At 29.7% G+C, this 27,374-nt stretch overlaps 1 long non-coding RNA gene across 2 annotated transcripts in view; it reads right to left on the bottom strand.

Moving 5' to 3' along the window:
* The window catches only part of LOC123274368, a 169,729-nt gene that overhangs the window by 62,080 nt on the left and 80,275 nt on the right, over positions 1 to 27,374 (bottom strand). For both annotated transcript variants that reach the window (XR_006511501.1, XR_006511500.1), the window contains exon 4: positions 17,004 to 17,151. This is a non-coding gene — a long non-coding RNA (uncharacterized LOC123274368). The remainder of the gene's footprint in view (positions 1 to 17,003; positions 17,152 to 27,374) is intronic.

The following is a 27,374-nucleotide window of genomic DNA, read 5'->3' as shown; positions in this document are numbered from 1 at the left end:
TTGAAAAGGGTTGCGGAACTGAGAGCTGACGCTCGGGGTAAAAATGTATCAGCTCGTATATACCTTGAGCCATAAAAACACTCGGCCACCGCGGGATCCTACACCTACGCACAATAAATAACAACAAGAGTAACAATAACAATAAAAAAAAGTTGCACCTTTTCCACGGTTTCTTTGCGCCCCTTTCATTCCGACCTTACGTCTGATGTCTGTTATAATAGCCCTTCTTTGCCTGAGGCTTTGTACGTCAAAACCCCGTGAAAGGATTCACGCTGCGATCATGGGTACAGATTCACGGCCAATGACATCTCACGCGGAGACATATAGGCACCAACCACGATCCAATAATTCTTCAAAAGCATCTCACACTCGTCGCTTATTCGGCCTCACCTCCGCATTATCATCAAGAGCTTGATGAATGTGTGCACTATCCGGTAAGAAGACATTTACCGTCCCACTGCGGTTTTTTAACGCTCCAAAAAAAAAACCCTAGCTCTTTATTGCTCCAACTTTCTTAGAGTTACTTTTTTTGCCCACTAATCCGCGATTTAGTTTTTTAAACCCGCACCCGTTTTTCTTATCCTTTCTCAAGTCTACACAGAAAGAAAAATTTCTTGACTGGAGAACAAAATTCTTGGCTCACGAAAATTTTCGGTCGCCTGAAGGAAGACCGAAGTTGTTTTTGGTGGAGGTCATTTTTTCTTAATCCAAATTATCATAAATATTTGATACAATAAATTTTTATATTTGATCAAGATTTTTAGATACTTTAGGAAAGCAGTGCCACCTAGTTCAGCTGAGAAAAAAATTTTCTCACCTTGAGAAAATTTTTCTCTTGAATATTTGATACCCATTTTATATTATTTTAGCGTGCATTTATACATATTGAATGAAAAAAATGATGAAATATTATTTGATCTTTCCATTTGACATATTAATCAATAAAAATATTAATGAAAATTTACTTCTATCTTTATATATAATTTTTCGGAGCAAGAGAGAAATTTTCTCAAGACAAGAAAATTAACTTCTATCAAGAACTAAATTTTTTCGACCAAGAGGCTGAACTTTCTCAAAACAACAAGATTTTCTTGACTTAAATAAATTTTCTTGGATCAAGATACGTATTTCTCAAAGCAAGAGAATTAATTTTGTTGGAATAAGTGAAATTTCTTGTGTCAAAAAAAAATTTTTTTTTCGCTCAAGAAAATAATTAGGAAGAAAAATATTTTTATGACTCAAATGAACCTTTTTTTCTGTGTACTGTCTGACATAATTGTTAAAAATTAATCTCTCAGATAAATCGGTGAAAATATTCCCACAAAAATTACTCGTCTGCATAAGTGAGTCTCAAGTACAGTTACTATTTATTTAAAATAAAATAAAAAATTTAATAAAATAACTTCTGGATGATTATTTCCGTGTTAGCACCTTCAGGCGTAATATAACGCTTCGTTTAATAAATTTCTGAAGGGTTTTCTTTATATTATATATTATATCGTTACTGCAGATACGCAAGTGCTCAAATAAATGGACAAGTTTCACGGGATACGCATTTACAAGTGGGATAATCGAAAAATTCCCTTACATACAAATTGAAATGTGTTAGAGTGTAGTTTAGGATCCCTTATCCCTTACCGTAAACGCATGCACGCCCTCTTGATTGCTCGAGTTTCTAGTAACTAGATTATACATCAGCAATTACTCGCAATTACCTTTAAACGGTGAATTGAATGACAATTTATGAAATATTTTTCTCACATTAAATTTTGTCAAATTTTTTTATTGAAGATAATTTTTTAAATTCATAAAGTTTTATTGTTGTGATTATTATTATTATATTTTATTGTTAAACATAAAGGACAACACTGGAAGGAGATACTGCTTGTCATCTTACCGGTATAAAAAAATAAATACAACGATCGATATTGAACTGAATATAAAAGATTATAAGTACTTGGCTGTCAATTGGACGGTTTATCGCACAGCAAACGGATCGATCGCATGTAAGTTTTTAGTAAAGGCATTTGAGACATTCATGACTCGATTATTTTAACACACGCACAATCAACCGTGTATGTATTTTATTTTTGTACGATGAAATGCGGGCAAGAGTAAGAAGATGATGAGCGAGTTTAATAATATGGAATAAACGGCGGCAGATGTCATGCGGAATTCCTCAGTTCCTTACCTTTTGGATAATATATAATATATAAATATAATAAACATAATGTAAGGTATGAGACAGATAAAGAATGCCAAGTTGTCACTCCAATCACGTCAAAAGTTCTATGAACGATCTTTTGCGCGACCCCATTCGACTTTCGCGCTCCCGTTTTGCAACCTAACCATTACATCTTTAATACTCGATGACATTTTTATTTTTTTTCTCAAGAGGGATGACTGTGAATTTTTTAAACCGACTTCTGACTGTTATATATGATTTTATGACGGCCAAAAAATTATTATTAGAAATAAACAATCAAAATTTGGACAATTTTTTTGAGAAGTTGGAGAAAGAAAAAAATTTGTTTTGTTATAACAAGCACTCAAAGTAACAGGACTATGCTTTAGGACTGTAGAAAAGGATGCAACACAATAATAAATCTTTCTGTGGTTTGCAAAAGTCACAACTGTTTGTGTCATCAGTGTGAAATTGTAAATTTACTTTGTGGAGGTGGATAATCCTGCATGATTGACGAACAGATAAGCTCTTTAGGCTGGTCTATGCTCTATGCAATGTTAATCAGCATATCTTTCATAAATTACTCTGTGGTTTCTTTGGAGAAAATACACTATTGTTATCTGCTTCTACTGTGGCTACTTGGTACTAGTAGACAGTGAGTATATACTGGAGTCTAACTCTTTTACTTGAAAAATGCACCCGACTGTTAGTGTTGTACGTCTGTGGTTAGATTCGTCGGGTGCGATAATCCTTTTGAGGAGACCTTTGTCCTCCGGACATTTAGTTTTGTCATTCTATCCTATCTGACCCTTTTTGAAAGTCATGTTTGAAATTTTCTTTAACTACAAATGACTTTTGGTTTATTTTGTTCTTAAGTTAGATTCTTTTTATTTTACAGGAAATTTTTGAAAACTTTTTTTTTTATTAAATGATTTTCTTAAATTTAGCTTTATACATTTTTATAAAACTTACGCTGAAAAAAAAATTAACTTGATTCAAGTGAAAAATTCTTGAAGCAAGAATATACACAGTAAAAAATTTTTCGTCATTGTGTAAAGTGTAAGAATGTTTGTGTAGAATTTAACATTTTAGTGTGTAGAATTTAACATTTTAACATGTTGATTCAACACGATAGAGTGTTGATTCAACATAAATTGTGTAAAAAAAGTCATCAACACAAATTTTTGTGTTAAATTTGACGAAAAATTTTTTACTGTGTAATTTTGAATAGGGTAATTGTCTTGAATCAAGACGATAAATTATTAAATCAAGAAAAATTTCCTTAAATCAAGAATTTTTTTACTCAAACCAAGAATATCATGTTCTTCAAAATTATATACTTGATTCAAGAACCTTTTTTTTCTGTGTAATTATAATAATAATAATAATAATAAGAGCTTTAAGCTATAAACTAAAATTTTTTTTTCACTAAATAAAATATTAATAATAATTTTTACAGTTTTAAATGTAATTTTATACTTTTAAAATGTAATTTTTCAAACAAACAATATTTATGAAAATTAAAACAGTCTTAAAATCAAAGAAATTTTAGTTTTCTCTTTAAAAATTTATTTTTTCTGAAAAAATTAAAAATTCTTAAATTAAAAATTTAATTTTTTAAAAATTGTGCTTTGGACTCTAAATTTCTCTCGCATAAATAAAAATTACTCAAATTAAAAAGTTAATTTTTAGTTCAAAGATTTTTTTCTTGAATCAATTTATTTTTTTTTCAATAAATTGAAATTTATTTATTGAAAATAAAAATTAAACTTACAGTACAAAAATAATTTCAAAAAGTTTAAATAATGAAAAAATTTGTAATAAGAATAAAAGTAATATTTACAACACAAGAAGTCAATTTTTTCCGAGTTCCAATACAAACTTAAATAGCCAGAGACTACAGGCGTGTCAGAGATGAGCAGAAAGAAAAATAAGCAAGGGTCTTAGCTTGGTAAACGGGATAATAAATCCGCTAATGAGTATTGTACACGCAAGCGTTAATCCATGCAACCGCAACGGTACTCCGCCTTAAGTTACTTTATTACCTAGACATAACTATACAATATATTTATAACTTTTTTACTTAATATCCAAATCTCTTATATTAGCGTCTTCATGCTCAAAAGCGTCTAAAGGATGATTCCTCATTAAAAAAGGATTACTCATGGTTCACAGTAAATACCGTAAATCACAGTCTCCTACTCAGAAGTAAAACCGCAACCTTTTGTCCGTGCTTTACCTCAGAGTAAACACCAATGACAAAGTTCTAAGAAAATGTAAATAAACGTAAACTTTGGAATAATTTTGTGCCCGAATCGTTCCCGAATATACACAGGTAAGATTATATTATATTATTGTGAGGATATTTTCTCTCCTTGTTTCTCTCGGATCTACGTGGTGAGGATGAGGACCAGCCCAAACCGGATGTAGATACCTGCACGACACCGCCCCCGCCAATCGAAACCAGCGAATCAGCCGCTAAACCGCGAGAGAGGTGCACGAATCCCCTTTCGCGGTTTGCTCACGCGCGGATCGCGTTTTACTCGCGATATTTATTTAGCAATCTTGGTTGAATTTTTTATACAGAAGTTTTTATTGACAAAATTAGTAAAAATAGTTAAAAAAAAAATTTTAATAATTTTTAAAATTTTAATTGTGCTGAAAAATAATTTTTTTGTCAGAAAATTATAATAATTTAATGTAAAAAAATTAAATATTTTATTTCAACAAAAAAAAAAAAAAAAATAAATAAATTGATTTTACAGCCAAGAAAATTAAGAAAAATTTTTCATCTTTTACCTCAATTAAAAATATTTTTCTCAACATCTTCTAAGGAGTAGCTTTTCAAATTACCAATTAATCTTAAACTTTCTAGAAATATAAACTATTTTTATTCTACAAAAAAAAAAAAAAAAAAATAAATCAGCTGTCATTTTGGTTTATTGTATTTACAGCTATTAGTCTAAGGTATTATATAAATATATCAAGTTGAATTGAGTTTAGAAGTAATTATAACAAATTATCCCACGCAAATGTTTGTTGAGAACAAAATTAGTCTTGGAGAAAACACAATAGAAAAAAAGTTGTTTAAAAAAATCTAAATGTAGGTACACACTATTTTAAATTAAAGTCACGTACATAAGTGTAATATGTAATATAATGGTACATCGCACGATGAAATACGACGCCGGCAGTGTTTAAAGTCACGACCTAATTTCTAATAAGAGTCAGTCATAAGTGGACGTAAAAAAATAAATTTTTTAGTAAAAGACGTGCGGAACTAATGGAGTAATTACTTAATGACTGTAATGAGTATATTATGCAAAAGCTTCTTATTATTGTTTATGTAACGTTACTTCTACACGTTACACCCACGTTATTTTCAGCTGCTATTTACAATAATTGTCGCGCAATTTTAAAACAAAGTAACAATTATACTACACTTATGCAAAAATAAATCTATTGAGTCAATGAATAATTGTTTTTAAAATAATAACAAAGCTTGTTTGCGCGAGTTATGTACAGAGAGGACAGAGGATCTTGATCAGTTGGGGTCACGCAAGTCGCCACCCTAATTCAACTAATAGGGACAAATATCATAATTGCTGTCTTGACTAATATAATGTAAGCAACCAAATAATAAATTGATGTAGTGAATAATACTAACTAACATTAAATTAACTATCAAGGTAATAATCATAAATATTGTTATAAATTACAGGCCTTTTTCTATTTATTGATACTCAATCTTGGAGGATTTAACAGTTATGTATACACACAATTGTTGTGTACCCAAATATCTCCGTACAAAGAATGCATTGAAGATCAACAACGACAACAATATCTAAAAATCTACAATCATTCCTTGCCTTACTCATCCTCTGTGTCGATATAAATAAATTTTTTACCTTTATGCTTTATGTACAACGTCATCGACAGCTTGGCTTTAGACAGCTCGGAATTCCGAGCACGCGCGACTCGTTTCTGTTGCTTTGCAGACAATTTTGTTCTATCAAGATTTAAATTTTTAATCGTTGATTCACTGCATATCATCAAATTGATGATATGAGAAGAATTTATTTTTAAATAAAATTGTATTGTTATTACAACTCAATTATTTGTTTTCAAAGAGATCTAAGTGGAAAAATGCCTATAAAAAAATAATACTTTTGTTATGCAACTTAAAATTAATTATTAAAATTTTTAAGGAAATTAATTTCCGATAAATTTACTTATTAAATAATTATTAACATTTAATTGACTAATAAAAAATGTAGCACTCTGAATTACCGGTATACACTTGACAACATCGCAAGAGTTCCCTAACCTTAAAATTTATTTATGTTTACTGTCTAACTAAAGTGAGTAAGATCTTCTAGCATTTAAAAAACCGCGGTTATTTATGCTTTGAGTAACTGCGCAAGCGGTGTTGCCAAGTCAAATACAAGACTTTAATTAAAGAACGGAAGTTCCGAGTAATTTTTCATAAAAAATATAAAAGATCTACGAAATACGTTCGGAAAGCTACTTTTTTTATTGTTTTAATCGAAAGCTTATTATTTTTTCAATCAAATTAAATTTTTTTTAAATCGTTAATTGCATTGAATTCTTACACTAACAAAAAAATTGACTTGATTCCAGAGAAAAATTCTTGAACCAAGAAAATAATTTTGAAGAGGGTAATTGTCTCGAATCAAGACAAAAAATGCTTTAATCAAGTAAAATTTCCTTACATCAAGAAAAATTTATTAGACCAAGAATTTTTCTACTCAAATCAAGAAGATTAAGTTCTTCAAAATGATATACTTGATTCAAGAACATTTTTTTTTCTGTGTAATTAAATATACGGCTGGTGCACAGAAAAAAAAATTTACTTGAATCAAGTAAATAATTTTGAAGAATTTTATCTTCTTGATTTGAGTAGAAAAATTCTTAAACTAAGAAATTTTTCTTGGTTTAAGTGAATTTTATTTGTTTCAAGAATTTTTGTCTTGATTCAAGACAGTCAAACTCTTCAAAATTATTTTCTTGGTTTAAGAAATTTTCTCTTAATTCAAGTTAATTTTTTTTTCTGCGTGGAATCTCCATTTACCTACATGTAAAAATTACAATTTACAAACCTAATTATTTAATTAAATATCCCGGAAATCGACTATTCTTTAATTTTTTTTATTAATTATTAGACTACGTAGATTGAATTTAAAAATTTTCAGGAAGTTTTAAAAATTTGACTACGCGTGGATTTTCTTAAATTAAAAAATATTATTACAATTCTAATTATTTGTTTTTGATGCCCGGACTATTTTTTTCTGGTCTCTCGGATTCCAGAGAGTCAAAAATAGCTCGGAAGTATTAATAGAATTGATGACACGGTTGAAAATATAAAAGTTTATCCCAACTGGTAATAAATTTATCTAATGAGCAAGATTGTGTCTTTTATTACAATCATCACGAAAGTATGCAAGTCATAACTTTATATATAGTAATAAAAAGCCTGCTTTGTATTATTATATTTCTTATGATTATGATAGAACAATAACAAGAAGAGCAATTCCTCCTCCCATTTTTTATTGAGGTCCGTGGTCCGCTTGGCGCAATTCAACCTGACGTGGGCGAAGTTGGGCCGCAGATATCCACTTGACCCGCGCCTTTACTTGGCGATATATATTTATCTACCTAACGAAGGTCTGCGGTGTCAACACGAGTCAACAGTGGTCAATAAGCGATAAAGTGGTACCCGCGGCCCACACATAAAATTTCCCGTGACCTCGGGCACCGTGAAAAACTCAATTTACTTTTTTAAATGCCGGTAATTATCTAACAACATCTATAAATATTATTAATGCGCTTATACGTGTTTGATGATTATGATGGTCATGTGATTCCAATTAATTCAATTAAAAAATCATTTATTATTATTTAATTGTCTTTCGACTAATTTCCAAAAAGCTATTAAATTGTTTTTTTTTTTGTAAGTTAATGACCGAGTATCGAAAAAATAAATTCATCATTAAGACAATACACACGATAATTGATTAATTTATTAATTAATAATATATGGAAAGTTTTTTATAAAAAAATTATATTAATAATTAATAATATATTTTATTAAATTAAAAAATATATTTTTTTTGTTTAATTTTTATTTATCTATTTCTTCTTATATAATCTATTTTAGTAAGATAATAAGCAAAATTTTGTGGCCAGTGTATTAATATAATAAAATGGGTTTTTGGTATCGTTGGAAACGGCTTGACCTGCACGGAAAAAAGAAAACTCGAAAAATTACAGTATAAATGTAAAATCGATCCCGTCGTAATCAAAACTAGAAAAATTACAGTTTAAAATAACATTTTTCTAAATTCAATTTTTTAATTTAAGATTCAGAGCTTGCAATCTAAATATTACATTCTACAATGTAATTCTTATAAAATCTGTAATAATTATAATCTGAAACTGTAATTTTTCCAGTTTTCATCACGAAACGCCACGTTGCATTATATACTGTAATTTTTCGAGTTTTCTTTTTTCCGTGTGGAGTTGTGCCTTTTCATGGTTTTATGTCATTTTCACCAATAGTCAATTTATGATGATAAATATTTAGGCTGAATTCGAAAATGCTTTATTTCTAGATACTCTCTAAATCTGAAATAGTGAAAATCACTGGAAATTAGTGATATATTCACTATTTCACAGTTATAAGTATACCACTTGGTATACTTATAGCTGTGAAACAGTGAAATTCCACTGATTCATTTTAAGAGAGTACATAATTAAGAAATGACCTTGTATCTCGTGAACTATTGACATTTTTAAAGATATAAGCTCATCCTGGCGTTATACTCATCAAGAGCTTTCATTTGAGTACCCACATCAATTTTTCATATATTTATATGTATTATATATATGTATATATGAAAAATATATCAAAAATGCAAGTGGGTACTCAAATGAAAGCTCTTGATGAGTGCAACACCAGGATGAGCTTATTTATTTAAAATATATATTATATATATGTATATATGAAAAATATATCAAAAATGCATGTGGGTACTCAAATGAAAGCTCTTGATGAGTGTAACTTCGGGATGAGCTTATATTTTTAACAAAGTCAATAGTTAAGAAATTACAGTGCAATTTAACAAAAGTAATTATTCAATAAAGCAAAATTTTATTTATATATAGTTCACAAATCACGGCAGTCACATAGTGACTGCAAGGTTGCTAGTTTCAATTATTGTTAAAATATAAGAAATGAATTTTTTTGAAAAAAAAAATCGGAAAATTAAAAGGAAAAAATTTAAAAATAAGAATAAGAATTCTTAAACGGAAATAAAATATATAATTCAATGTTGAATATAATGAAGTGAGTAATGAAAAGAAATGAATTATATATAATATAATAATGTAATAAATAAAAGATTTTTTGTTCACATGTTATACATGTAACATCGGACATAGTTATCCTGACTCGACCCCGTGGCTTTTGTGTCAGCGGTTCACATTAATTTATTCGAATTAATGGTGAGCATTACATCGTGATATGTTCTCGCGAGATGAGACACAACTCTCAATCTAACCCTTTAGATTTCATTTGTAATGTCTGTAACTCAGTACTAAATTATACACAACAGCGACTCCAGCGGAGCACGGATTTATTGAATCACCCGATTAAACAGAACGACACCGCAGGGCCTGTGTCATCATCTCTTGACTTCAGAGTCCCTCTGTACTCCCTTTTAGTTAACTCTATGTGTTGTATTGTCATTTGTAATTCTTTCTCGCTATAATTCTCGTACTCAATACGTCGCCCGTCGGGAGTCTGCCCCTTTATTTTTGTTCGGACCAAAAGTATATCGAGCTTCTCACTCGTACTGGGAACGCACCAGATTTGATTACGAGTTTTGATTGATACACGCTCGATTAATTTAATTTATAGAGAAGAATTACAAATATTAGATATTTTATTTCTTCTATTATTAATGTATTATGATTGTTATTAGTTTACTGTCGTAGACGGGGTTATTATTCATTCATGCAGTTAGCATAGAAAAATTGATCAGATCAATAATCAACCAGGTAAGTTATATAATAGATTATATTGTACACAAGGCAATATTTACATATTAAATATGTAATATGTTTGTCGACTGGCGCCGGCAAATTTGATGCGTCTTGTGTAATAATTTATTTAAAAAATTAAATAATTATATAATTTATTAAATTTATTAATTTAAATTTATTAAATTAAATAATTATTTAATTTATTAAATTTTTGGTCTTAAAATTTTGAAGAAAAAAAATTTTTTTCACTTATTAGTGACTTAAAAAAAAATAATTTAAAAATATTATTCAGTTATGAAGAACTCGACTATTAATTTTATCCGTCATATTATTTAGGGTTGTTTACGTAAATATATTAGAAAACAAGAAATAACAATTTAATCCCGATATTTGAATAATAAACGAAGTTTTGGAGTGTAAATGCACGGTTATTAGTAAAACAGAAGGAATAATGGATGTTAATTGATGGTTTATTGCATAGTTTATCAGTGGAACACGAAAGACGTACACAAGTGTGGTGAAGAGTCAGGTTAAAAAAAACGCGTTAGAAATAGAGAGGCTAATATGTATAATAATAATACGGGCAAAGACGTAGGGCTTTGATCGCAGCTGTCACATCCCACGACCCCATCATGAATTTATCAATCATTAATTCAATACGATTATACTACTACTTACGTACAGAATGTATGAATATATATATAGCATAGATGCTTCGTGTTGCCGAGAGGTCACGAAATCGTTACACATATTTATGTTTTCCGTGTAATTTCTACTAAACACATACTATGTAGAGAAATATTCTTAGAATAGAATATTATTTTGTTAAATACATTTTTTTTTCGATTCAGGTAAATTTTATTTGATTTAAGAATTTTTCTCTTTACAGGAAATTTTTTATTTATTGTCGAATTATTGAATAAAATAAAGAGAATTAAAATTTTTATTTACAGCGGTTAGTTAAAAATATCAAAAAAGATTAATTGTCAGTGTATTAAAATTATGAATAAATTTCATTTGATTCAAAAATTTTTCTCTTGACAGGAAATTTTTTGATCCTGCCTGTAAAATTTTGGCGTATTGTTGAATTATTATTGAATAAAATAAAGAAAATTAAAATTTTTATTTACTGTCAGTTCGAAATATCAAAAAGGATTAATTGTAAATGTATTAAAATGATGAATAAATTTTATTTGATAAGTTATTAGTTATTAGGAAAGCGAATAAAACCAAATGATGTTTCTTCTCTTGGTTATTTACCGGCTTGACGTCGTATTACCGTCGGCTTAAGATCTAGACTGTTGAGCACCAAAAGCCGAATACTTATGACGAGTCCTTCGGGAATTTATATACATATATACATCTGCGAATTAGTCGGTACCTTTGCGAAAACATGCGAATGAAAGGTTTGGACGTTGGATCACTTTTTACGACACGTTATATTTAAACGCTCGTTCTTTTAAATTTATATTAAATATATATATATATATATATATATATATATATATATATATATATATATATATATATATATATATATATATATATAGAGAGAGAGAGAGAGAGAGAGAGATATTTAAATCATCTAAAGTATATTCAACTGTAAAATTCGATAGAAATTCGTGTTTACTTAACAAAATTAAATTAAATTAAATATATAATTTTAATTATATATTTACACCGAAGGCTTCAAAATCTAAACGATAGAATATGTTATTTAAAACGTGTTTCTAACTCAATAGTTATGTATTAAGTGGATTAAAGATTAGCTCGGTTATAATTTAAAATCTATTTTTTTTTTTAGGTTTTGTTTTCTTATTTAGTTTAGTAATAAGCCTTCTGCTCGTCTAACCTGATTAAATAACAGCTTATAATGGTTTTGTAACCGCGATCTCTATTTCACAATCTCAATTCTTATTTCAAATAAAGCCTCTAAGTTTCACAAAAATATTTTACTCTTTTTATATTATATCAGCCTTTATTTCTAAGAACCAGCCCGAGAAAGAATCTAATCCCTGTTTTTAAATTTTAAACTCCCAAAAGTGAATAATATCAAAAAAGCGCCATTCGGCCATACCCGACATGGATAGGTAGATTTCCCGTTTAAATATTAAAAAAAAAAAAAAAAACGCGTTATTAAAAGGCAATAATGTCCTGAAATGTATTTTTTATTATATTTTTGCAAATTACGATATGAGACCGACTACAATAAATAGATATTCAAAAACATCTACCTAAAAAATAGGATTTGTAACAGATGAAAGTCATTTGATGATAAAAGCTAAAAATTTATTTATTCTAGATTTTTTTTAATTTTCCCATCAACTACGAAATAAATTGAAAAATGTATCAAAAGGCGACGAATAATAGCTCAAATTGAAGATAATTATGTAAATTTTAACATAAATTTGATAAATTTAAGCTATCTTTTACGGCATAAAAATTATTTGAAGAAAAAGGCCCGAAATACGTTCATTGAAAAATTTTTGAAAATTTTCAAAATCACGAAATTAATTAAAAAAATTATCAAAACTACACAGATGATAATTTATATTGAAGATAATTAAATGAAGTTTAAGATAAATTTGATAGATTTTATCTATCTTTTATATCTGGAAAATTATTTTCATAAAATCTACAAAATTCAAAAGTTTTTGAAAATGAAAAAAATTTTTAAACACCCATAACTCGTAAACTAACCGGCCGATTTTGTTCATCTTCGAACTTTATCTTGGTATTGATCCACAGAATAAGCTCACAAAATTTCATGACGATCGGTTGAGAATTGTGGGCGCAATCCTGCTGACATGGTTTATATATACATACATAAACTTTTGAGCCAATGCCATTTTTCGTCATTACTCGATGAAATAAAACATATTATGACAAAATTTTCTAAAAATTACGATATGAGACCGGCTACAATAGATAGATTTCTAAAGAAATCTACCTAAAAATGATCGAGCGTATTTATAAAAAAAATTTCCAAAAATACAGATCTTTTACAAAGGGTTAAGATCTATCAACCAATTCCCACAATATTTTCATTGTATATCCACCCTAGAAGTATCAATTGTTCGTAATTCAGAGTACACATACCTAGAATGTCCAGTAGCCCTACAATGACGTATCTAACATCAATATCCCGAAATTTGCCGGAGTGTTTTCAAAGAATCACAGTAGAAAGCAAATAATCAGAAAACACACTCGTGTCCTTTGCTATCCACGTCAGCCCGGATTATTTATCTTTTTCTCCCCAAAATACTTTACTCGGCCGTCTACACTCAATGTATCAATACGGCAATCTAAATATTTGCTAGTCAGATTATAGTCACTCCCCAGTACCGCTTCTGTTGAAACCGAGTATTTTTATACCTCCCTTTTCTCACATCCACCTTCTATCCCTCAAAACTTGCTCAGCACTTATATACTTTATTTCTTCCTATACATTCACCATTACCCGTTAGCTCCTTCGCATTGACATCTGTCTTAAGGTTGTCTTCTATTGATCATCATCAAGATCCAACAACCAGCATCACCTAGGATTCGAGCTAGGGCTTAAACTCTTTACGATTAGCCGGATAAGACAGCAGTAAAATAGAACGTAATCTCAAGGAGTGATCTTGTTTCGCGTGAAAGGTGAGCCACTCCAGGTGTGCCGTACAAAGTGCTCTATCGTCAATCGGTGATGATACTGCCTTGATCTATCGTCTCTTTGATCGACCACGTATTTACCTAATTTCTTATAGCTTTTTATCGTGCAACCACCAAATCATCCAGTGGCTAATAGCAAAGCTATTTTACTTTTCCACTCAATGACATTTTTTCGTTGGTCCCCTGCTCAAACATTTGCGGCACATCAGAGAAACTACGCCCTCAATAACCAATGGGATTACTCGGAATAGTTCCCGACTAATCGAGCGTTCTCTGGCTTAAACGATTTGCGATTACTTAGGACATAATAATAAATCCAGAATCCAGTGGAGAGGAATGAGTCTTCTTGACTCGAAAAAAAAGACGGACATTGTTCTGTTATTTGCATTATTGATGCGATGACAATGTTCGCTGGTAATCTTGGGACGAGCAAGATTTGGACCAATAGTTTTGCAATGTGTTGTATGTTGTAGAACTAAGACTAGAACCAGACAAAGGAACAAGGAACGTGATGCAGTATAGTTGATAGTTGATGCAGATTCTTAAAATCGGCGGTTAGCTAATTCGAAAGCGGATACACAACGTCAACAGCTGTCACTGTTTGTTGGTTTGCACGAGGGATTACTTGAAAATAGATCGAGGGGGATGCTGTATGGTGGTCGCAGTGGTATCGCACTCAATCATGAAATGTAACGCCAAAAGATAATCCGTATTAATGATTGTTGCGGGACATGTATGCAGGTCCTGACCTAATAAACAGCAAATCCGTGTTATTGATTTTTTTTCTTTCTTCTTTTTGCAACCAATATTCAATTGCACTCTTTATTTTATTGAATTATTACGACCAACTGTTTACTATCACGGATTAGAGTTTTACGTTGATTGGAAAATTTTTATTTTGTATTTGCTCATGGGCTGATAGAAGAATTTATTAACTGTTAATAAATTAATTTACTTATTTGTTTAATATAAAAATATTTTAGCTTTCAACAAATATTTATTTTGTTTGTTAAATTGTACTGTACTTTCTTAAATTTTTACGTTTTTAAAGATATAAGCTCATCCTGATGTTACACTGATCAAGAGCTTTCATTTGAGTACCCTCATGCATTTTTTATATATTTTTCATATATACATATATCTATACTAATATTATAAAGAGGAAAGATTTGATTGTTTGTATGTTTGTTTTTTTGTTTGCATTGAATAGGCTCCGAAACTACTGAACCGATTTGAAAAATTCTTTCACTGTTGGAAAGCTACAATATCCCCGGGTGACATAGGCTATCTTATATTATAAATAATTCGAAAATTTTTATTACATACCCGTGCTAAGCCGGGGCGAACTGCTAGTGATTATTATATACCAATCAAATCGTTTTGGCACCCGCTACAAGGTTTTCAGGCCAAAAAGTTGAAAAGTTTATTATAATTTCAGAAATTTCGAATTTTCATTGTTGCATGGCCGGGTTCATAAAACGACAGAAAATAACGTAAAATATACTTCAAAACTTTAAGTAAATTTATTTCTCATGATCATTGTATATCAATCAAATTGTTTTGGCACCCGCTATAAGGTTTTCAGCCTAAAAGTTGAAAAGTTTATTATAATTTCAGAAATTTCGAATTTTCATTGTTGCATGGCCGGGTTCATAAAACGACAGAAAATAACGTAAAATATACTTCAAAACTTTAAGTAAATTTATTTCTCATGATCATTGTATATCAATCAAATTGTTTTGGCACCCGCTACAAGGTTTTCAGCCCAAAAAGTTTAAGAATTTATTATAATTTGAGAAATTTCGAATTTTCATTGTTACATGGCCGCGTTCATAAAACGACATAAAATAACATAAAATAGGCTTCAAAACTTTCAATAAATTTCTTTTTCATGATTATTATATACCAATCGAATCGTTTTTGCATCCGCTACAAGGTTTTTAGGCCAAAAAGTTGAAAAGTTTATTTTAATTTCAGATATTTCGAGTGACATAGGCTATCTTATATTATAAATAATTCGAAAACTTTTGTTAAATACCCGTGCTAAGCTGAGGCGGACTGCTAGTATAATATATATAAATATATGAAAAATTGATGCGAGTACTCAAATGAAAGCTGTTGATGAGTGTAACATCGGGATGAGCTTATATCTTTAAAAATGTCAATAGTTCATAAGATACAAAGCCATTTCTTAATTTTGTTTTTAGGGGTAGAGCATTTTCGAATGCAGCCTAAATACTTATCATCACAAATTGACTATTGGTGAGAATAATATGAAACTATGAAAAGGCACAACTCCAGGTCAAGACTGTTCCAACGGTACCAAATTTAACCATAAAACCCCATTTCATCATACAAATAAACTGGCCACAAAATTTCGCTTATTCTCTTAATAATATAGATTAAAAAGTTGAAAAATATTTATTAAGTTAAAAAAATTTATCAAATATTAAAAAATCCTTTTATCAGTACGAAAATAACAGAATAAGGGTTAAGTGTAGACTCTACGTCTACTCAGTATAATAGTACATGACGCCGTCGAGAGGTGGCTTCCGCTTCCGGATTGGCGCAAGCCGCGTATTCTTCAAGAGCCCGTACTGCGTACTTGTAGCGTATGGGAATACTATTATATGATATACAAAGCACTCGTATCGGCGAATTGATGGTTCATAGGGCACTTGGGCACGTGGTAAGCCAATGAAGAGGCTCAAGGCTCAGCCACCAATCGCTTATTCACTTTTGCCAGGAACACGGAGAGTCCTTTGGCTATCTTGAAAGAAGATCTTTTCGTCAAGCCCTCGCTTTTGATCTTCATATACTTTATATACCTTAAACAGTATCCTACCCTACGGAATTCTATCCTCTTTCTTTATTATTTTTTTTATGCACACGCTCGAGAGTGACAACTCCGAACCGGGCATCAAGACCCTCGTATCACTCGAACATTCTATGCGCTTGGACGGTGGAACAAAGGGTTAGAATCATCAACTTTCAGCACGATTTTGAGGATAAATTTGTTGTTTTTACTTTTTTTTTAAAGCCATGAAGATTCTTTTAATACTTTGAAGAATTTTTAAGGAAATTTTATAAAAAAACTCACCCACAGTGATCGTCGACGCTTATTTCGATGACATGGAGAATATGTTAACCAATTGGTTGGACGGTATCTTCAAAAGACATCAAAATACTGTTTAGTATTTTCCTTGTGCACGTGTCGAAAAATCTCAGAGCAGTGGTTATTGTGGAACCTGAAAAAATAATATAAATCTAATTATGTAAATCCCAATATTAGCTACTTCACTCAACTCAACTCTGCTCGTACAATAGTTGTTACTATACTAAACAACTATCTCATGCTCGTATTCAGTAGAGAATATATGTACAAGAATACAAGAAAAAATTTAGTCACATGAGCGTATATTTATGTGTTCGTTAAAGAGAAACCGACAGTCGCGTTATCAAAATACTCGAGAAAAACGTGCTGCGAGCACGTACCAAAACTTTAATCCCTTGAGCTACTGTTTAAATAATAGTTGCTTTTGAAATGTTGTCGCGTGTGTTCTTAAGCCACCATACACTACAAGTTTGACTAAAATAAATGTCCCGGTGTTTAAAATTTACACTAACCTTGTTGTAAAAGCAGAGCTAGTGGTTACTAAACAATTATCAAACATACTTTGTCATAATATTTTTTTAGACGGTATATTTTTTAGTTTATTCTTTTATTTAGCCAGATATCTATTTTAATTCTTGTAAATTTACTTAATGAAGCATGTTTTAAATTCAAAATATATATAATATATCTAAGCTTACAGCAAATCCAAACAACAAAAAATATATTTTTATACTAACTATATTTTTTTAGATTTTCAGTCAGTCAATTTAAAACTATCAAAATAAATTTTCAATTTAATTTAAAGTTTATTTTATTAATTTTTGAGTAAGTTCTACAAAAATTAATTAATTTTGCCATTAAAAAATTATTTAATGTGCCAAAATATGAAATCAAAAGCTTATTTTATCGACTTTCATATAAATTTTACAAAAATCCACTAAATTGTCGCGTTCAAAAGTTATTTAGAAAAAAAATGATGAAAATATAGCATTCAAAATTTTGAATCAATTTTAAAAAATTTCAAAATTTAATCCATTAATAATTGTAAGATCTACACGGCCTTAAAATTTTTTAAATCTGCATTTGAAATAAAACTGCAATCTTAAAAATAGTCAAATTCACGGATCAAAAAAATAATTACAAGCCTTGAGGCGGTCATCTTTTGGACGGGGAGGCTACCGTGCGCTCAATAAATATCCCGCGGGTCTGACGAGCGTGCGATTGATCTCGAGACCCGTAAGCTTGTAATTGAGATATTGCTTATACCCGATCATTTTATTCTTTATCCGTTATGCAAATAAAATCCTCTATTACACGATATAAAATTAAAGTTACTATCTAAACATGTTTACCTTTATTTTTCTCCATTAATAATATTTACACACGCATATATAAATAACTAACAGCTAAACTTAGTCATTAAAATTTATTCATTAATTATTTGTTTACCCGATAAAAATGATAGTTATTTTAATTAAAAAAAAAATAACCAGCCAATATTCATTTTAATAATTTAATGAGCTATTATTTTTTATCCTCATTCAGAAGATAAGTAAGTAGTAATAATAATCAGATAAAAATAAATTTATTTAGATGTTTGTGTACAAAAAGGCTTCTGGTTTTTTTTTTTAATTTTTGCATCGAGCAATCAAATAAATAATAAACACTAGAGGCTCGCAGCAAGTTGGTAGCGGATACTAACGGCAATACTTACCAAGTAAGAGTGTGTAATAATTTTTTTATTAATGGAAATAGAAATGACTATGCGATCGCGTGCCTACAGCCCATGATCATCTGTGCTGGAGAATGACTAGATAATTCTCGACCCCTATTTTCAAGCACCGTGCAACTCGTTTAGTTATACCGTGACTACTACCAAGACCAGAGTAAGAGGCGTAACATCATACTTTAGCGCACTAGTGGATTATCCGGGTGATAATGTTCCTGATTAATCACCAGCCATACGTTTTAAAAGTAATCACAATCTAGCTGATCAAATTGCTCGTTTATTTTATCGATAAAAAGCTGTTTACTCACTATCTTTAAATATTTACACTCAGCTTATTCTCACACGCTCAACTCTGTCTTCATTTTCGATTTAATTACCAATCGTTGATCAGTTAAAAATGTAACAATATTTTTACATACAACAAATACAAGTGTGTTTTTTTTAACAACTTGTATGCTTAATTGATTTTTTCTTTCTAATATTACCGACCCGTTTATCAGTCTGTCTATAACATAATTATTTGTATAGGGAGTTTCTATATTTGAACTATGTAATCATTTGTTTAAAATATTGACGTCGTTGTTTGTTTGAAGATTAAATAAATTTTAATTTTTAAATAATTATGAGAAATTTTGTAAATACTTGAAAAATTTTTGAACTAAGAAAATTATTTTGAAGAATTAGATCATCTATATTATTGAGAGAATAGAAAAATTTTGTGGCCAGTGTATTTATATGATAAAATGGGTTTTTACAATTAAATTTGGTATCGTTGGAAAGGTCTTGACCAAAAGTTGTGCCTTTTCAAGGTTTCATATAATTTTTACCGATAGCCAATTTATAATGATAAGTATTTAGGGTGCATTAGAAAATACTCTATCTCTAGATACATAATTAAGAAAATATTTTGTATCTCGTGAACTATTGACATTTTTAAAGATATAAGTTCATCATGATGTTATACTCGTCAAGACCTTTCATTTGAGTACCCACATTGATTTATATATATATATATATATGAAAAATATATCAAAAATGCAAGTTGGTACTCAAATGAAAGCTCTTGATGAGTGTAACATCGGGATGAGCTTGTATCTTAAAAAATGTCGATAATTAAGAACTGACGTTGCTATCTTGTCATCTAATGATATTTTTGAAGATATAAGCTCATCCCGATGTTATACTCATCAAGACCTTTCATTTGAGTACGCACATCAATTTTTCATATCTATATATATATAAGCGAAATACCACTCACTCACTCATCACGAGATCTCCGAAACTATTCGCCCGATTGACTTGAAATTTAGCATAGTTACTCCATTCGTGATGTAGACGCTCACTAAGAACGGATTTTACGCAATTCCTAGCCAAAATGAATTTTTCGTCTACCATCACATATGCCCTCCCCTCCCCTCCCTCTCATTCTTCTCCTCCCCTCCCGTGCCCTATAATCTTTCCCCTTCCCTATATCTCTCTCTTTTTTTGGGAGCGAAATATCATTTTGACCCTCTAATCTAAGAAACCATCAGTGGCACCCGTAAATTATCGAACTCAACCCCCCTACAACCACCCACGCTAATCAACCGTTGCCATGGTTACCGTTGACAGGGTTACCGTTGCCATGGTTACCATTGTCATGGTTACCGTTGCCATGGTTACCGTTGCTATGGTTACCGTTGCCGTGGTTACCGTTGCCATGGTTACCGTTGCCGTGGTTACCGTTGCCATGGTTACCGTTACCATGGTTGCCGTTACCATGGTTGCCGTTACCATGGTTACCGTTATCATGGTTACCGTTGCTATAATAACTGTCAAAATGATTGATTTTAAATTTTATCGATTGACTGTTGGGACAGTAGGAATTCATAATCATACGTTTTTTAAGAAAGAATAGCTAAATCATTAATAACTGAAATAACTTATATGTATTGGAATAATCATGAAGGATGAACTCGATTATATCATAACACAGATAAATTAAACATAAATATTATCAAGTTGATATTGTTAAATGATTATACTGATTTTAATGATTAAAATTAAAATGGTAAATTGTGTCTGATGCGTCTTCTCTAAAATTTCACAACGATATCGTTAAATTATTATAAAAAACGGTCGATTTAAGATAATTTCTAATAAAATGAGTAATAATAAATATATTTTTTAATACCACTTAATTTGTTATGAATTTATTAATAACTAGCTGATACCCGCCCGCTTCGATAGGAATACAATAAATTTTTATGGTGTAACCTAGATGAAAAATATAAACAAAATGGTTAATTTCAAAAAGATAATGAATATAAATTTTGAATTAGAGAAAAGTGATTGTTTGTGATGACCGGTGTTAGCGAGTATTAAATATATGAGAAAAGTATTTTATTATTAACATTTTTTTAAAATTAAAAAAATTATTGACATTTTTTAAAATTAAATAATACTATGAAGCGGAAAAGAATAGGAGTTACGGATAATTATTACGTGAAGCGTTCCAACATTCACGTAACAGAATAATTGGAGGAGGAAGAGATTGAGAAAGAAATAGGAAGGACCTTCTTAATAAGAGTTTACAGAATATGCGAGAAAAAATTCAGATAGCTCGGACAGGGATTCGAACCCAGAACCTTCCGGTGACATGTCGGCTACTCTACCATTTGACCTATCCGGTCTAGACTAAATGTTTAGGATAACATTATTATAATGGGAACGCATCTCACTACACAGTACGTCATGGGTGATGCGGAAATCTGTCTAATGACAGATTTACTGACTAACTGACCCATTGATTGATTGATTATTAATAATAAAATACTTTTCTCATATATTTAATACTCGCTAACACCGGTTATCATAAACAATCACTTTTCTCTAATTCAAAATTTATATTAATTATCTTTTTGAAATTAATCATTTTGTTTATATTTTTCATCTAGGTTACAACATAAAATTTTATTGTATGCCCAGCGAAGCGGGCGGGTATCAGCTAGTATTTTATATATTTATATATATGTATATATGAAAAATATATCAAAAATGCAAGTGGGTACTCAAAAGAAAGCCCTTGATGAGTGTAACATCAAGATGAGCTTATATCTTAAAAAATGTCAATAATTAAGAACTAGGCGTTGCCATTTTGTCAACTAATGATATTTTTGAAGATATAAGCTCATCCCGATGTTACACTCATCAAGCCCTTTCATTTGAGTACCCACATCAATTTTTCATATATTTTATATATTTATATATATGTATATATGACAAATATATCAAACATGCAAGTGGGTACTCAAATGAAAGCTCTTGATGAGTGTAACATTGGGATGAGCTTATATCTTTAAAAACGTCAATATTTAAGAAACTACAGTGCAACTAAGCAAAAGCAAAATTTTATTTATTTATAGTTCACAAATCACGGCAGTCACATAGTGACTGCAAGGTTGCTAGTTTTTAATTAAGGAAAAAATTTTTAGATAAAAAAAAATTTATTTTTAAAATTTTCTAGATCTTTAAAATGATTTTTTTGAATTGAGAATTTGATTTTTATTAATTTACAATTTTTTTGTCACTACTTAAAGAAGTTTTAAAATTTTTTTTGATACTTGGACAATATATTGAGTGAGGAAAAAAAGCAGTAAGCAAAGTTGGATCTTTATGGGATGTAAAGGGGAAACAAAAAAGAGTTTAATTTGAAGAAAATATATGCGGATAACGTGGTCGCATTTGCAGGTAACCGGTGAACCACGGGCCCGGCAGGCGGTCGTCCTGGTTCGCGTTCCTTATGACGTCATTTATCCTCTAGTGGAGATGTTGGTCTGTATAGTGTGTGTCGTTAGGTCCGTAAGTGGATGTTTATGTTAGTGTAAGCAAGGTATCGGGATCGCGTGCTGTTCTTGCTAATTGCAAACAGATTTATTGAGTGAAAAATTTCACCTTTTAAAATTATTATAACGCCTTTACTGGTACTCGGTTTTAAAACCAGTATAACAAAATATCTCACGTGAAATTGCAGATAGTCACGATGATAAACAACAAACTTTATCATTTTTATTTCATTCTTTATTGCTTATTATAAATTTTTATTTATTTTATTAGTTTTTCGAGAATTGTATATAAAAACGCATATAAATATATCGATAAAAATAAAATTGATTGGAGATTTAATTTATTTGCTCACCGTAGCTAAGCCCAGAGTATAAGTAAGAGGTATCTTGTATTAACTTAGTTGGGGGAGAATCCGATACCTGGTCAATGGCGAGTGCTGAGTGCTGAGTGGAATTAAATGTAGATGGTTTAGTTCGGAGATAGAACCTCGTAATATAAAGATACATTCATTTATAAAAAAATCAACGTGAAGAAAAAAAGAAATGAAAAATAAATAAAAAGAAGGAGGAAGGAGCATTAGCGTCTTTGATGTGCCGCGGGATATCCTCTGGCATCTCTCCTTCATACCGCGACTCATAGCTTGTCACTCGGGATTCGGTTCGCGCGATTGAGCTATCGAACTGTGTAACTGGATGTATTACTTTTTATTATAAAAGCTCTCGACATTCTTCGGATCGCATTCCCTCTCATGAGACTACATGAACCTTATACGCAACAGACGAGCTATTCAGCTCTTAATTATTTATTTATTTATAATTAACGCGGGAAAAATCCTGTTGAAATTACAGGAAATTCTACAGATTTAATTCTGTCAAATTTAGATTTTTAATTTTTATTTTTACGTTTCAAAAATTCTCAAATTAAATTAAATATTTAATAATTTGACTATTTAATTTTTAAAGACTGATTTTTGTAAATTTGATTATTTTTTTTGTACTCCAAAAAAAATGAAAAAATTATCCTGACAAAAATTTTCTGGCTCAGAATTTTTTTGAAATTAATAATTAATTATAAATCAATAAAAATTAATTATTAAATTATTTAAAATTAATTAAAAATCAATAAAAAAATTTACTCTTATTTTTGCAAACTAATTCCATTTAATTAAAAAAAAAAATTTTTTTTTATAAATATCCTACAAAATTTTAACAGAATAAAATTATTTCCGCAATTTTTACATTCTATTTCTTCCGAATAATTAAAAAAACAATTCCAACGGACTAAAAAAAGTTCAAGGTTACTCAGTTCCAAAAAAATCCACGTGAGTTTAAAAATACTCGTGCAAAAAACGTGGACCAGCTGACAGGCAGGTAACACACTGATAATTGGGTCGTAATAAATTAATTCGCCAACAATGGCTCGCGGGCAAAACAACGGGTGAAAACAGTTGAGTAGATAGGTTATGTGCGAGTGTGTATGTGCTCCTGCACAGCGAGAAGAAGCTTGAATGGATAAATCCATGTGGTGCTGCAAGGTCGAGAAATACGCGCAAGTATTTATTATTTATCGTACAATTATGCGGATAAAACGGACTTGGTACAGTGCAGGATAGATTAAGACCGTAGACTGACTGTACTATGTATGTCAGAGCCAAAGCTCTGGTTGCGGGTGCTCAGGTCCCGAGTCCCGAGTCCTAAAGGATGAAAGACGGCCGGACGCCGGTACTACCATAAGGATATAAGGTTACCTCGTGGGAAAGACGCTTACGTCTTATTATGGCTTGTTTTGAGCCCTACCAACTCTTTGGTATACTATAATTACACGGTTATTGATAAGTCGATCAGGTTACCCCACACATCTTACGGTTTTGTATTGGTACAACTGTACCATTTGCTATGAATTTTTTTCTAATCCTTCAAATCACTTTTTTTATTTTTTTAACAAATTTTTAAATGTTTGTTTTTTTTTTATAAATTTTAAAATATGTTTTTGAAATGAATTTTTAAATATTATTATTATATCGTTTTTACTTGTATACCTCTTTTGGTTTTTATAAGACTGTAACCCATATTCTCCACATTTTTGCTATTACCACAGTAATACCACTCAAGTGCCTCTTTTGTTATCATATAACATTCATAATGTTATACCTGGCTTTCGCCCCTTTAACTAACACTTGTTTCTTTTGCGTTCAACTCTTTTTATAATCAACATGTTATCCACTTTTTATTATCAACATGTTCTCCGTTTTTTTATAATCAACATATAATTTTGCACATAACTCTATTCTCAATGCGGCTGTGGACCGACTTGTGCTTTCTGTACTGTATTTACCCTATTCCTCACCCCTTTCTATCGGTTGTTGGAATAGTGGCGATGGGGAAACCACAGAGAAAACCCATGCCAGTACAGCCGGCTACTGGAGCGATCTCCGACGGTTGGTGTTGAAACTATTCGAACAACCGTCGGGGCTCGAACCCTCGCCTCACGACAAGATGCACGAACAAACTAACGGGATAATGACTTAGTCCTCTCGGCCATCATGTCGCTTTTTGAATTTTTAAATATTTTTTTAATACAATTTTTAAATGTTTTTTTATTTAATAAATTTTCAAATAATTTTTTTGAAATTAATTTTTAAATATTTTTTTAATACAATTTTTAAATGTTTTTTTATTTAATAAATTTTCAAATAATTTTTTTAAATATTTTTTTAATACAATTTTTAAATGTTTTTTTTTTTTAATAAATTTTCAAATAATTTTTTAAAATGTTTTTTTTCTTTAATTTTTGAATATTTTTCTTTTTCTAAAATAAACAAGAGTATAAACAGTGTAGTTTATGGTGTATTGTAGATTGTAGACTTAAATATTTTATCAAATCCAATTAAATTTAATCGCCATAATTATGAAGATTGCTTGGAGTAATTTGAAAAGTTTAAAAAATACCTTGATGAGAGGTTTGTAAAATAAATTAAAGCAACAATTATTATTATTATCATTGCGGTGATATTACATGGTATAGACCGACAATAAGAGTGTTGAAACAATTTTATTCGGTCACAATAGAGTTGATAAATATAATTGAAGACTAATGACACTAATTTGTCAGAATAATTCATTAGGATAAGCCTTTAAATAAAATATATATAGTGACAAAAAAAATGATGATCGTCACGTAAATTAGACTAAATCAAAAAAAGGTTCCTCTTTTCTATTGAATAGAATCAAGTGGTGGTCAAACAAAGGAATCTAAAAATGAAAATAAAAAATATGTGTGTATAAAAAAAATGAAAAAAGATGTAAGCATTCCTCATAGGAATAAAGAACACGTCCAAATGCTTTGTCCACTTAATGGATTCCTCATCACCGTGGGTCTAAGGCTGTGGCGTGAAACGAAGCCGCTTTCTTTGTTTCTATGTTCTGGCCATATATGCTATCCACACACAATATAGCACACAACACACACGCAATGTAAGACTGTATAGATGAACATTTGTAGATCTTGACAATAAATCGATATAACAATTAACAAATTGAATTGTGTGTAAAATAACTAACAGCAGTTCAAAGCGCTCGTATTACTTGCGATTGGGATTCAGTGATATTGATGTATGAGTGTGGGTTACATTATCTTAAACATTGATCTAATGAACCGGGATATTAATTTGAGGGTTTGATATGGATAGAGATACGCATTTGATCGACGCCCTTTTTCGCTCGGTACACTGATTCAATTGATCGATCGGTTGATTATTGTACATGATAATATTGTCGTTTAAATATATTGACAGTGGATTTTATCTAATTTATTTATATTCAATTGATCGATTTATATTTCAATGATTTGTTTTGCAAAATTAAGCTTGTTAAATTTTGGTGATTTTAAAACACATTAAAGAAAAATTTATTTACTTTAAAAATTTTTACACAGTAAAAAAAAATTTTGTTTGGTCAAAAAAGATTTGTATTGAATATTTAATATTTTTGTGGACCAAGAAAATTATTTTCTTAATTTTTACATAATTTTATCGAAACACACTGATAGAAGGATTTATTAACTATTAATAATTTAATTTATTTAAAGACGATTATTTAATTTATTAAATATTTTTTAACATTCAATAAATATTTATTTGGGAGGAAAGTACATTTATTAATGGTTTATTAATAGTTCTAATTTATTAATAGTTAATAAATATTTATTAATATTTAACAAATATTTATTAACAGTTAATAATGAATTTGTTTCGCTTGCAATGTCATATGATATGAAGATTGCTTATAAACAAAAATCATCTTTATAAATTATTTGCATTAATTATATTACATTATAATAACGTTTATTGTAAAATACCAAATTCTATCAAAGCTCATAATTATCTTTTATATTTTTAAATATTAAAAACGTTAATTTATTTAGTGAATTTAATTATTATCATGTATTCCAGCAAGGGTTTTAAAAAGTGTCAAAAGAAAATTGCTATTTTTGCTTTTTATTTTAAATAAATATTTGATAACAGTTAACAAGTATTCATTAACCATTAATAAATATTTATTAGCAGTTAATAAATTGTACTTAATAAATCGTATTTAATAAATAATTTATTAACTGTTAATAAATATTTATTAAATCCTATGATGTTAAAAAATCATTTATTAACAATTAATAAAGCTTATTAAATATAAACAAATTCTTCTATCAGTGCAACACAAAGAAATCTTAAAATTTCAATAAAAAATTTTTAAAACAAACTTTTTTTAAGATAAAACATTTTTTTTGTGTAATAAAATTTTTATTTA

This window comes from Cotesia glomerata, linkage group LG1 (genome assembly GCF_020080835.1).
Source record: "Cotesia glomerata isolate CgM1 linkage group LG1, MPM_Cglom_v2.3, whole genome shotgun sequence".
Taxonomy (NCBI): domain Eukaryota; kingdom Metazoa; phylum Arthropoda; class Insecta; order Hymenoptera; family Braconidae; genus Cotesia; species Cotesia glomerata.
The sequence above is the reverse complement of the archived record's forward strand: the minus strand, read 5'-3'. Positions and strand labels throughout refer to the sequence as shown.